The sequence below is a fragment of the Dermacentor andersoni genome, chromosome 6 (genome assembly GCF_023375885.2).
Source record: "Dermacentor andersoni chromosome 6, qqDerAnde1_hic_scaffold, whole genome shotgun sequence".
Classification (NCBI taxonomy): Eukaryota; Metazoa; Arthropoda; class Arachnida; order Ixodida; family Ixodidae; genus Dermacentor; species Dermacentor andersoni.
In genome coordinates this window covers 24,502,770-24,515,923 of record NC_092819.1, presented here as the reverse complement: position 1 = coordinate 24,515,923, position 13,154 = coordinate 24,502,770, and the positions used below count along the sequence as shown (strand labels likewise).

General features: G+C 44.9%; 1 protein-coding gene and 1 long non-coding RNA gene across 3 annotated transcripts in view; one reads left to right on the top strand and one right to left on the bottom strand.

Annotated features, from left to right (window-relative positions):
- Positions 1–13,154, bottom strand: part of LOC126521699 (suppressor of lurcher protein 1-like) — a 403,584-nt gene that overhangs the window by 51,612 nt on the left and 338,818 nt on the right. The gene's annotated exons all lie outside the window — the stretch shown is intronic.
- The window catches only part of LOC140218941 (uncharacterized), a 67,448-nt gene continuing 56,206 nt past the window's right edge, over positions 1,913–13,154 (top strand). The window contains exon 1 of the long non-coding RNA XR_011895100.1: positions 1,913–2,478. This is a non-coding gene — a long non-coding RNA (uncharacterized lncRNA). The remainder of the gene's footprint in view (positions 2,479–13,154) is intronic.

Below are 13,154 nucleotides of genomic sequence, written 5' to 3'. Positions count from 1 at the left end.
TAAATATTATTCTCCATGCGCTAACCGGGGGTCTATCGATTCACCTGAGAAAGATGTACGCTTTTGGAGTGGCACGATTTGCTGATGCGCCTGGCGTATCTTGCGCACACCACATGCGTCGGTATGTATGTACATGTCGTCAGTTCAACAAAACCTTTAGTTATGAGTGTAGCATCCGTGTTGTCTATTTATTTCGTTCCCTCTTCCTTTTGCAATGTTTATTTTACACGATGTTAACATACCAACTCGTCCAGCTCGCTTTGTGGATGCAGTTAATAAAGTCATTACGATTACAGTGCCTAATCATTATATACGCCTATCTCATCAACTGTTAGTGTGGTTAGTCCCACACAGGCATTGGTTAGTCAGGAACTGCTATCTCAAAAGAACTCTGTGCAAAGGGTGGTTATGGAACACCCGGTAATATAAATAGATAAATAAAAAGGAAAAGAAGGCCGCCCCTGACTAAATGCCCTTGAAATGGCGGGTCGTTCTCTGTTTTTTTAAAAGCTTCTGAACAACTACTTCATTAAAAGGTACTCAGGGAACCTTAGTCAGAGCGAAGTTGTCATGAGTTTGAGTAATGTGTCGCATTCGCACTTAGCAAATCAATTGCACCTTAAACAGCGAACGACTGGCCTGGCCTTTTAACGTTGACAAATGTTGAGAGGTCGATAGAATCCAAGGACAGACTGAACCCAGTACACGAGAGATTAACAACGGGTATACTATAATCCGGTTGATTAGACGTGTATAAAATGATCTGGTAATTGATAATAAGATTACGTGTGCTAATGAGATGAATGGGAACATTGCTATGTGATCGCGTCAATGATCTGTTTTTGACGTGCGTATGGAATGACGCGATTACAATAAAACGGCATGTGACAACGAGATGAATGTCTACATGGTTAAGTGATCACGCGAATGATCTGTAAATAAACTACGTGTTTCAATCAACTTCTAGTTTATGCCGAATAAATCTGCACGTTCCTTAGCCAAGGCGAGCCCAAGCACGAGAGAAAGGGAGGGTCACATGGGGCCCTCTTTTGGCGAAGAGCGTGACACATGGTCGTGATGGAGACTGTCGCGCATAAGAATTACGGACACGTCAAAAGAAAGAGGGTGGAGGAATGGCGGTAGAAAAAAGGCTTAGAGGGTTCGTCGGACTGAGCCTCATACGAGAGCAGCAAATCCTGGACTTATACGCCAGGACTTTGGCGCTCGCGATAAATCTCCGTCAAGAGTGGCACTCGGTGCGCTACTTGGAAAAAGCGAGCACGCCATATATCGCGAGCCGGGGCACTCGAGCGCAGCAGCAGAAGAAAGAAAATCCGGACGAGTGAGCAATGGTTCCGCCGCGAGGACTGCATGCGAAGAAGTAAACAGCATCAACAGGCGTCGCGCAGCGCCAGCGAGATGGCTTGGCGGATCTATAGCCGGTGACGTCATACGGAGAGAACGTTGCGTATTTCTGCCCCCAGGAGAGTAACGAATAATCTTCGACATAGTACGGGACGCTCGCTCTCTTCTTTTTCTGCTTGTCCGCGCGCACAGAACTTGGGCCTTACCTATTCAGGTGTTGCAATGCGAATATTAATAGACCTCTGCAGTATCGATTCGGTGGTGTACGCGCCGAAATGTGATGCGTGCACTGCGTTGATGGTTCAGCGTGCCAGACAAAATACTCGGGCGATGAGAGACGTCCTACAGTGGAGGGCGCCGGATTAATTTTGACCACCTGAAGTTACTACTTAACGTGCGCCTAAATCACGGTACACGAGCATTTTCCCCCATTCACAGGGACACTCGAGCCTATACTGACACGCTAGCGACTGCGCATGCGTCGTCCGCGCATAGAGGGGTTAGAAAGTGTTCAGAAACGCGATGGACGTTCAGTGCGTTTGGCGCCAATAACTACGAAGCGAAGCGGCCTCACCGTTCGTCTCTGCGTGGGCTCTGCGAAGAAGCATTATATGGTGTTCGTGGTGAACAGATGTTTGCATGCCGCACAGAGGTTATGACTGTGGTTTGAACGGAACGGTCAGTAAGAACTTCAAGCCACAAACCATGACGGTTTTCTTGCTTTCTCAACTCGCGCACCATCAGGGTGAGACGCCTGCAACGACGCTGGCGGTGCTCCACTTCACGCCAGCGTTTTGAGACGCCCGGTGGCTGCCACGTCACTGTTTCTACTACGCAGCAGCGGTTTTGCCTCGCGTGCTGCGTCGCCACAACCAGTCGACATCACGTGTTCATCCTCACGCATTGTTAGTTTACACGCGACGTCACTGATACCGCTGGTCGCCCTGCCTGTGCGCCCACAGTGCGACTACAATGACGTAAGGGCAAACCATCTTATTGAAAGCTTTCACCTGACGTCAAGGACCCAGCTTGTCGTTGTGCTGGTGCACCGACATGGCGGCTACGATGAAGTGAGTGCTAGCCATTGATTCACTCACCTCCAGTCGACATCAGGTAGGCTCTCCCTTTGTCTGCATTGCACGTGCATGTGTTTGCGCCCTTCAGGCTCGTATCATGTATTGTTGGTCACCGTCCGAGAAACTTTAGCGCAACGCTGAAGCTTGCTGTCGCTTTTAATGCTTAGCACTTCGCGTGAAACTGCCCATTTTTTGAATTTTCCCTCCATCGAAAGGCGGCCACCGCTGTCGGAATCGATCCCGCGACCTCGTGCTCACCAGCAGAGCAGTACAAGCAATGACAGACTGTGGCGAGCGCTACGCTGCGGGAAGTGTCGTAATAGCACACAACACCGTCTCATCCGAATTTCCTTCAACTAACCGGCCATGTTCACATCTGATCAGCCAGTTCCTTAAGTTTAAAATATACCCCGTGTCGTACTAACGCAGCGATTCTACTCCAACGTTATTTCTTTTTCAGAGCTCGTCACTGTTCCGAGCGGATCTCCATCTACGTTATCACGTGGATGTCAACGGCCGTCAGCGAGTGAATCATAAGAAAGGAATATAATAGAGCTACAGAAATTGTTATATCATACCTGCCCAGCTTTGTCATAACTACAACTACACTAAGGTGCTTAGTATCCGGCTAAGTTATCCCCCCCCCCCCCCCCCCCGCGAGTTCTCTGAATTTGATATTGGCGGCATTTGTAGTTACGCCAGGGCAGCGGGCTAAATATTGCGCTGCTAGTAAAACGCTCTCATAACACTCCGGAGCACTTGCATGCGTAATTTATTGCAAAGACCATAAATAACTCACACGCTTTAAAATTTGCCTACACACAAGTGCGTCACGCACCGGAGAAGTCAACTACGCACATCGCATCAGGCATGAAACGAGGGGAAAAGAAGAAAGCGAGGGTTCAGTAATTATTTGCAACGCCTGTAATTATGTAGAGATCGTAAAGGTTTCGCCACACATTGCTTTTAACATCCTCTCAGAGACAGAAGTGACCAGTCTATTCATGCAACGAAGGTGCGCGATTTTCTTAGTGCTATACCCTGTCACCATGCATGTCACCATCCAGAAGGATGCATTGGTTGATTTGCTAACACGCCTACTAATACAGATAGCGGTCCTTTGAACGTCTATGTCCCACTACAATACTAGCATCACGACGAAAAACGTGCCGCCTCTACTTTACGACAATGCCACATAAGACCAAAGAGAAGGTTTAGCCTAGCTATAAGGCTTCTAAAAAATTTTTGCTTTACTGATTGGTATTCAGCGGATAAAAAGGAAAAGCCGGGACATTTGGCCACCCCGACTGGGTTAAGTAGGGAACTCATGACATTTGCCCAAAAGTCGGGACTGTCTCGCTAAGTTCGGGACAGTTGTCAACCCTACTGTCAAGTGACTGTAGATGGCTTTGCAAACATTTTTACTGCTGAGACCTTTTCTGCTCTCATAAAACAATTGTTTCTAGCTGCAGTGACCTAAACAGTAGAAGGAAGCACAGAGATTTCCCGGACCATTCAGAGCACGTGCTAGAATCAACCATTTAGTTTAAGTGAACTCTGCAGTCACCTGGTACTCACAGTAAGTAAACTAAACGTCAGTGGGACAGAACTGATGAAGAATATGCGCTTAAAAAAGCCAAATGTTTGATGTTGTAAGCGCGCTGGATACGGAAAGTAAATCTGTGAAAATAACTGCTGATGAAGTGTTTAGGACTGATTTCGGCGCAGTTAAAACAATTGCGCGAAGTTCTGCCTGATAAACTGATGTGTAATTTGATATAGAAAGCGGAAGGGAAAATACCAAGAAAGAAAAGAGTATACTGCTTTTCGTCAGATTCATGAAGCATCAGCCACTATAACGTTAACTTCGAATTTTGCAAAAAAGAAAGGCCTTCAAACATTTGGCAGGCGGAAATTTAGTGCCACTTAGAAAGACGTCTTCTAACTGAATACTGAGCTTCGACGTGGAGCAGCCGAGCAGAACTCATCGCACAGACAGCACATTTAGAGGTGTATTTTATGCATGCACAAATACTGTATGAACGGAAAACAGCCTAATCACGAAAGAGACCGTACATACAGTAAATCATGATAAGAGTGCTTCTTCGCATAAAAGAATACCGATTACTGATTCTACGTATAGCAGCTGCACTGCGCGTCTCTCCTTAGGGATAGCTTGTTCTATGTGAGAGCGCCAATTAAGTTTGCAAAGATGAGAAATCACTTTTTGATCGCGTACTATAAACATGGTTACAGGCATGGTAACAGGGAGGATAAAGAGGGCACATTTGTTTACATATATATGACAAGTGAAGGGGACCAAGCCTCACCTAAATTGCGCAGGGACGCACGTTGAAGAACCTTCATCTTTCTATCCCCCCTTTCCCATCACGTAGCGTAGAGTGGCCAGCCAGACGCATTTCTAGTTGACATTCCTGCTCTCTCTCTTTCCTACCTATCTACCAGGTGGACAAACCTATTTCGGGTTATGCCTGCAAATGCATAGCCTCCAAGATTTGTTTATGCTGCTCATAGGCAATGGTCGCTGGGCATACATTTGGACACCACGTATTGAACACATGGCAAGGGTGAAGGAGGTAAGATGAGGTGGCCGAACAACGCTGCAGGCGCAAAGACGAACGGCCACGCAGGAGATGCAGTTTCCAGCTTTTGCCTGATGTTACACTAAAAGTTCCACCCGAAGGCAGCTATCCACTAAATAAACCTTGCGGCATTTACACCTCTGCAACGGGAAACGATTTCCCGCTTACATTAAAATATTTCCGTATCGACAGTATATATTTTCGAGTCCTAGAAAGTGCGTTAGAACTGAATATATTTTGGCAGCCCGAGTGACAAGTAAGGAGCAAGGATGGACCTTGATCTCACTTTGAAACGACGGTTATATACGACGTCCATATGTACGTAAGGAACGGTATGAAAAAAAAGAAAAAGCAAAACCGCGAGCTTTACGTTCAAAGTGCCACGGCTACTGAAGCAGTAGCTCGCACTTCTGGGGAGGTCGACTTGCCCTATTTGTGTTTTAGCTTCGCGACAGCCGCCCGAGGTAGTCGATGGAAATGCGAGTCACCGAGGCGTTTCGGAAGTTCGGCTTCGCTTTCGGTCAGTCCGTCTGACACAGACTTTTCGTCCATGTCACACAGACTGACCAAAAGCGTTCGCGGAGAACTCACATATGGAACATAAATTTTGAAAACGTGTCTATATGCAAAAGAGGCAACGCGGTAGAAAAATGACGACGCGCTATGTAGAATGAAACTCGTAGAGATAAAAATGTGGCAGGCAGATGCATGGGAGAGAGAGAGAGAGAGAGACTTTGTTTCCCATTTGTATGATTGGGAATGGGCTCTTAGTCCAGTGCCCCCATGAAACAGATGAAAAGGAGAACGTCGATCAAGTTTGACGTAAGAATGAAGATGTATATTCGGTTCAACGCTAATACCCTATACAGCGCAGAATAGTTGCTACGCCTAAGCTGGGATGATGTTACAGTTCTATGGCAATAACCTTTCTTCTGAGTGCTTTGTTTGTGCTCGGGACGGTGCTCCGCCTATTCGATAACGCCCAAATGAGCCAGTCGTGGGGGCGACAGATGTAACAGAATCCGAACGGAAAGAATTCTTACATTATACCAAATTTGACGTCATCTAATTAGAAAAGCGATGATGCTACGTCCCGCAGTCCACTGCATCGCTATTACATCCACAACAGAGGGGATGGAGTTGCGAAGTTTCACAGTGAACTTACCAAGGGCTGCGTGAAGGGACCTGAGGACACACTCATTGAAATAGCGCAAATTCGGTTTTCATTTTTCTCGACCCATTTTCTATTTTGCAATGATACGGAAACGGCGGCGCTCGTAAACAGCTATATCTTGCCAACTATATCCAACTATATCTTGCCACGTGAAACAAATACGCGAAAGCGTGAGCCCTGGGTTGAGCTGACACGTCCAAGAGAAAGCAAAGAGCTCGCAAATCTCAGAAGGAGCGTAGAGTGTAGCACAAGACCAGTAAATAAATGTCACGTAGAAAAAAAAAGGAATAAAGAGTCAGGTCACACCGTGAGATGAACATGGGGATCCGGTCCTAGCTCAGCGAATGACGTAACACGCTGATTGTACCCAAAACTGGGTAATACGTGCACTCAAATTTAGGAGCACGTTGGAGAAGCCTTGACGGCGAAAATTAATTCGCAGTCTTCCACTACGGCCTCTCTCGTAACTCGCTGTTCCTACTTCGGGACCTCAAACCCCAGAGTTTGTTTGAATGCAGTTCGTACTAGCGTGGAGCGGGAGCAGGCGATGATTAGCGCTGTTGTTCAACAGCACAGGCCAAGCACGATAAATTCGCTTGAAGGCAGTCACTTTGTTGGGAGTTGTTGTTATCGCCGAGAGGCTAAATTCTTTTTGCGCACACGTCGATCTAGGAAAACAAACTGCGGGAGTCGCGAGAAACTCGGCATTATTTCCTGTCGCGCGTCGTTCCGAACGCCGCTGCAGTAATCGTAACTCCGACTCTGGGCTGCCCACTTTTGAGGAGGTGGAGTCCAAACCAACGTTATTGCGTCCAATAGAGCCATCTTGCTGACGACAGCGCGTTTAAAAATTGCTTTTCGGCGCGTTTGCTACGAGAGAGAGAGAGAGAGAAAAATGAAAGGAAGAAAAGAAAGAGGCCTGGGTTTCCGAAGAGGAGTCGACGGTGCTGACACCGTACTCTTCGAAGAGTTTGAGTACAGACTTGACATTTTCAGTGATTTCGCAACGTCGACCACTCAGACGAAAGAAAAAAATGACGTTGGAACTCGTTGGAATTGCAAAACGCGCTGTCCATCCAGCGAGCGCATTTCTAGAGGCAAATTCTTTTTATGATGTTGAGCCTTTTACGCTGTTCCACGACCGTGGAGCAGCATTACAGGCTCGAACGATGAAGAATACTTTCCGGCACAGTTGGCTGCAAGTCAATAAGCTTCGATGAAAGACTTTTCGGCTGCGCTAAAGGATGCACCTCGCTTACGCATGTCATAGCACTAGAACGCACGAAATTATGAAATTGTGATAGTGAGCCTTAGTTTGCTAGCAGACAATTATATCTACAAAGCTATAGGCTTCCGCTATGCATAAATAAAGAAGAAACAAAAATGAGAAAAATGGTGTTCTTACCAGCGCATCAACAGTCAGAGCCATGAACTGACATCTAAATCTTGCTGCTGGAATGATGCTAAATGACACCTAATAAAAGCGTAAAAAAAGAAAGGTTACAATGGTAGAAAAAGAACTTGTCTTCTTCGTGCAGCCATTGTATGTCTTACGCTGATAGGATGCTTTAAAGCTTTGGGCAGACTGCAATTTTTCTATTGATATACAAGTAAGGCACACGAATCCTCTCATTAGGCTTAATGCACTTAGGTCTAATGAAATTCATTATTAGTTTTACCAGTATATGAACAGGGAAAGTGGATCTCGGTTCCTAGCTTTGTCCGTGAGGCAGCTGCTCAGTGGAGCCGGTCAGGAAATTGATGATGTTCGCTGTACGCGAATAAATAAACTTTACTCTCTCTCTCTCTCTTTCTTTATCATCAGACAATCGATGAACCCATTAAAGTGAAAGGAAAAGGTTTTAATTTAGTTATTTTGGTGACGCCTGTGAATTCTACGTCAGTTTGTGCCTTATTTCTTTCCCAACAATGATAAAACTTAGTTAATAAAAACGAAGTTGAAGCTTCGTCTTTAGCTATTTTATTTGGTTTGTTGTGGTAATTTTGTTATATAATTGGTTTGTTATTTCTATTAAACATTAAATTCTAACTTTCCAACCGTATGTCATAGCCATATCTTGGATCTCTGATAGTGAATTTAGTTCTTTCATTCTGGCCTAGCGATACATTTACATTAACAGCCTTTTAATTATACGTTGCATTATTCTTATTCACTTTATTGTTCGCTTCATGTTATAATCACATGAGAGATTGACAATAAGCGTTAAATAAAAAATAAAATAAATAAATAAATAAATAATCAATTGATAATTTAATATTGTCAAGGTGTTTATTGACAGGGTACGCAAGAAGTGAGAGGTCGAAATCGGTGAGGTAGTCAAAAACCTGTGAACAGTCAGAAAGGCCCCGTGCGTAAAGCGCTGGTGATGAGCCTGACTAACCGGCACTTTTTCGTTGCGCTTCATACGCTGGAAATGCGCCGGGCTAACCGGCACTTCTTCTTCATAACAATATATTTATTCATTACGGTTTCGGTACTGAGCACAGTAAACTGATAACGCAACTCTGTAAACTCCATCTATGGGAAAGTATCAAAAAGAGCTTTCCCAAATCGTGATGACTTGAATTTCTTTTTTTTTTCGTTTAATATATCGCACTTCTTTTGTCAGGCTGCAATGCATCAAGTCCGGATTTTCCGGCGGCTTTGTCGTCACCCTCCGTGCTGACAAAAAGAAAGTTGACAGAACTTTTCTTTTCCTCGGAGATCGAGACAAATAGGCGCTTTAACGTTTTCGAAAGACGCTTTGCAAACATTGTGGTCAAAGCGTTGAAGAGTGATTAGAAATGTGGCGTCAAAGCGAAAAGAAGAAATGCCAACACAGCTATTTGCTTTCTTTGCGTGTGCTCTACCGATTTGCAAAAAATACAGGTTTTCCGTAGACATTGCGTTTACATAATCTGCATTCAAACATATTGTACTGAATCTGAAGGCGAGCTTTGCGTATGCAAGTACCTTCAGTTGGATGCCGAAGATGTTTTTTTCATTTCACGCGCTCGGAAAAAGCCATTCTGGCCACTTGCGTAACCAGTCGTCGTAAGGGTGGATTTGGAAAGCCGCCGGTCTTTTTGAATTCTAAAACCACTCGAGCCTTTTCCAGACATTTGTCTGCGCTTACAATGCTCGAGAAATGTCGAAACAAGCTGCCGCGGTTTAGTCCGGAAAGAATAGGCTGATCGCACGAGGCCTGGAAGATTAGCTTTACGTAAGTTCCGCAAAATTTTTTTTTTGTCTATCACCGCGTTTCATCGTTGCTCGTTTTTCCAGGACGCTTCAAAAGCACGCTACCGTTACGAGCCCTTGTCGGTTTATATAAGACGGAAGAAATACAGACATGCACGGAAGATGGGAGTGTTGTAACATCCGAGCAGACAGAAATTCGAAGCTAGTGGAAAACAAAGGCTGGAAAGAAATGAGCCTACAATGCGTTTTAGCTTTTTACACTTCGAAAACACATTTAAGAGGAAGCTTTTGTCCGAGTCCAGCTCCGGTTTACGTGCTCACATTTACGTAAAATGCAAAGATTATTTTAGTAGGTAACCACTAAAATGTTTTAATGCGATATGTCGAACTTAAAGGTGAAATTTGAGTTCCAGTGACTTTAGGGAGCAGACCGTTGAGTTAGGCTCTGAGTATTAAGCTAAATGAGCAAAAATGGCAAGTAAAGAAAAGGTATGCAACTACAACGCCATAATTTCGATACACGGACAAGCAGTTGAATTGCGTAAGCTGTATACATCGGACAGGTTTGATGCGTTAGTTTATACCTTACAGAATATCGTTACTTTACTCTGATGAAAGTCGAGATATTCAAAATTCTTAGCTCACGACAATGCAAGATACATCAACGTTGCCCACTACATACGCTAGAAGGAATGTAAGTTTAAGGATTCTTGGACATACAGTGTGTTTCACGCAACGAGCACAAAGGATTTTAGAAAAACGTGGTTAGCCGCAGGTGAACGAAACCAGTGGCATATGGTTTGGCGTCATGTGGTGGTCCATAGAGTGTTTTTTTATGTTCCGCTTAATTAATTAGTTAATTACCTGCGATAAATTATGAAAAATATGTAATACTCACTTTAGGCCCAGGTACGTTTCGTTGCGTTGTAGAGGGAATTCAGAAACGAGCGGCCTCTTTTTTTTTTTTTTTTTTTTTTGGTAACGTACCTGCTGCGTCGCGATTTTTTCGGCGTTTAAAGGAAGCCCGCGAAATGTGCAGCAAAACCACGTGACTGCGCTCATGCTCTATCGTATTGCAGCGCTGTCTACCGCGCTTCGTGCGTAAGAAGTGTGCACACGGACCGTGGCTAAGTGAGCGGCCGCGGCTCTAGGCCTCGGCTTCAGAGTGCGTCACCATCTTTGACGGTGACATACGGAAAGGAAGCGCCGTCGTCGCTGATAAGCGATAGGCTCGACGCACGCTTGAGAGCGCTGGAATGCGATAGCGCACGAGCGCAATCACATGGTTTTATTTCGTACTCCGAGGCCTTTCTTTCGGCCTTCTTTAAAGGCCGAAAAAATCGCAACGTAACATTATTGTTGCAAAAAAAAAAAAAAATATTGCATCAGCCGTTTCTGAACCCCATCTATAAACCAACGAAACGCACTTGGCCCTAACGTGAACATTCAAAATATTGTATAATTCATGTTAGTTAATTAACTAATTAAGCAGGTTATAAAGAAATATTCTAAAGGCACCACATGACGGCAGATCATATGCTGTTGGTTTCATTATGCTGAGGTTAATAACTTTTCTAAAATTCTTGGTTCAAGTTACATGAAACGCCCTGTATATAATTTTAGAATGATTGACCTGTAAACTTTCGAGTTAAGCTCTCAATGTTTTCTATAAAAAGTGCCTAAGATTGGAAAAACCCTTAAAAATGAAACACCAGGCACACATCTCGATAACTACAAATTTAAGCATAGTTAACATTCAACATTCTAAGCATTCTTAACAGGAAGACGGCTGGGCCTCACTGAAAAACAATGAAAGCATCCCAACAAGAAGGACGTCCGTTCAAGCGGCATTCTTGCGACCAATCCGTGCGCCATTGTTTCTCCAGCGCCACTGTGAGGATGCCACCTTTCCGCGGTAAAAGAAGCTCATTGTCAGCGATAGACGAGGATCAATGGCGCTGTGCTGGGGAGAGGCGCCCCAAAAGTTTCGGCACACAGCGCAGATGCGGGCGAGAAAAGAAGCTTTGCAGTGCGCTCGGATCGTTCAAAGTGGCTGTCGCTTGGTGACCAATCCCAGCATTGAGCGAAGCGCTCTTTAGAGCGAACTTTTAGGAACCGAGCCACTCCGGTGTGAAAGATTAGGTCGCCCGGTCTAAACAGAGAACAACAGCCAGGTTTTCGGGGGAAAATAAAAGAAAAAGAAACTAGAAAGTTTCAGTGATTTTTGTTTTTAAAGATATATATATTTTTCGGATGATCAATCTTTCTTCAAACGACGCCTGCGGCCGTTGTATAACTGGACAAACAATCCGCGACACAGCGTTATTGGAGGTTGGGAGACAAGACTTCGGGAAATTTGTTTTTTTTTATACCTTCTTCTTTGTAAACTCAATGTACACAGCTGCCAAAGTGTCCGCGCACTCAGGTGCCGGATAGGACACGCGCTCAAGAATTCTCTGCCGATACGTATTTCCTCCGTTTCCTTTCTTTTGTTGTTATCTGAGATTGAAAATAGCACTGGAGCCTGCAAGAATGAATAGGCAGCATTGTGCACCCCTCGCAGCACTACAAAGAAAAAGTGCGGCACTGAGAGAGATCCGGGGCAATATCTGAGAACCGCGCGGCATTTCGTCAAAAAAAAAAAAATTAAGGATAAGATAATAAAGATAACGTTTAACAATGGTAACCTGTTCACGGAAACGTGTAACCGTGTGTACGTGCGTGTGTGTGTGTGTTTGTGTGTGTGTGCGCGTTTGTGATGATGACGATGTTAGGATCATAATGGGCTGCCACGGGACTTGGCAGAACTCCGAAGGGTCGTGATCCAGGCACTCGACAGACGTGTTGCATAACCACGCTAGAAGTTGGAGCGTAATTTTTTTCATTTTTTCTACGTCGCACTACGCTGTCACGGGATCTGACAAAACCCTGAACTGTGATCAACGCTGGCGAAAGTCGTAAGTACGAGAGCCAAGATTGCGCGTGAGCCACGCATACCCTCCGAATTCACACTTCCTGCGGAAGCTTAGTGGGCGACGCGTAATGCCGCTGAGCTCAAGGTAGCTGGTTCGAATCGCGGCAGCTGCGACCACATTCCTATCCGCGTATAATGGAATATATCTCGTTTACTACTCTTTCGGTGCGTGTTAAAGAACTCCAGATGGTCAAGATGAATCCGGAATTTTTCATAACCCGCGCCTCTCGTAACCCTTTTTGCAACATTGCGGCTTAAACGCTGTCAATTTCTCTTATTTCTTATTAGCAGGAGCAACAGTGCAATTCATTGAGCTTCTTTCTTGGATTTTGTTTGCTCTAGCGGAAAAAGCATCATCAGCGTTGGTTACAACACTGCCTGTAACGGAACAATGCCGACTAAATGACCGATGACAACAAAACTACAACCTTGTGACAACTGCTTCTTTGCAGCTTGAAGAAGCCGGGCGATCTCCAGAAGGATGTGTGGACATTTAATCCGTGAAGCTTACGGACCGAGCCTCGGTTAGCCTCGCCTCACCAATTACCGATTAGCGGGAGTGGAAGATCGAATGACCAGATTTCACGGAATTACACAGCAACATAGATTTCAGAGGTGCACATTCCCGCCGCCGTACCCGAAATTAAAAAAAAATATATATATCCGTCGAATGGCGACATTTACAAACCAGATCCTACCCCACTCCAGAAATCATGCACCTAATACACCCAGATTTATACACGACTGACAAGTGCAGACA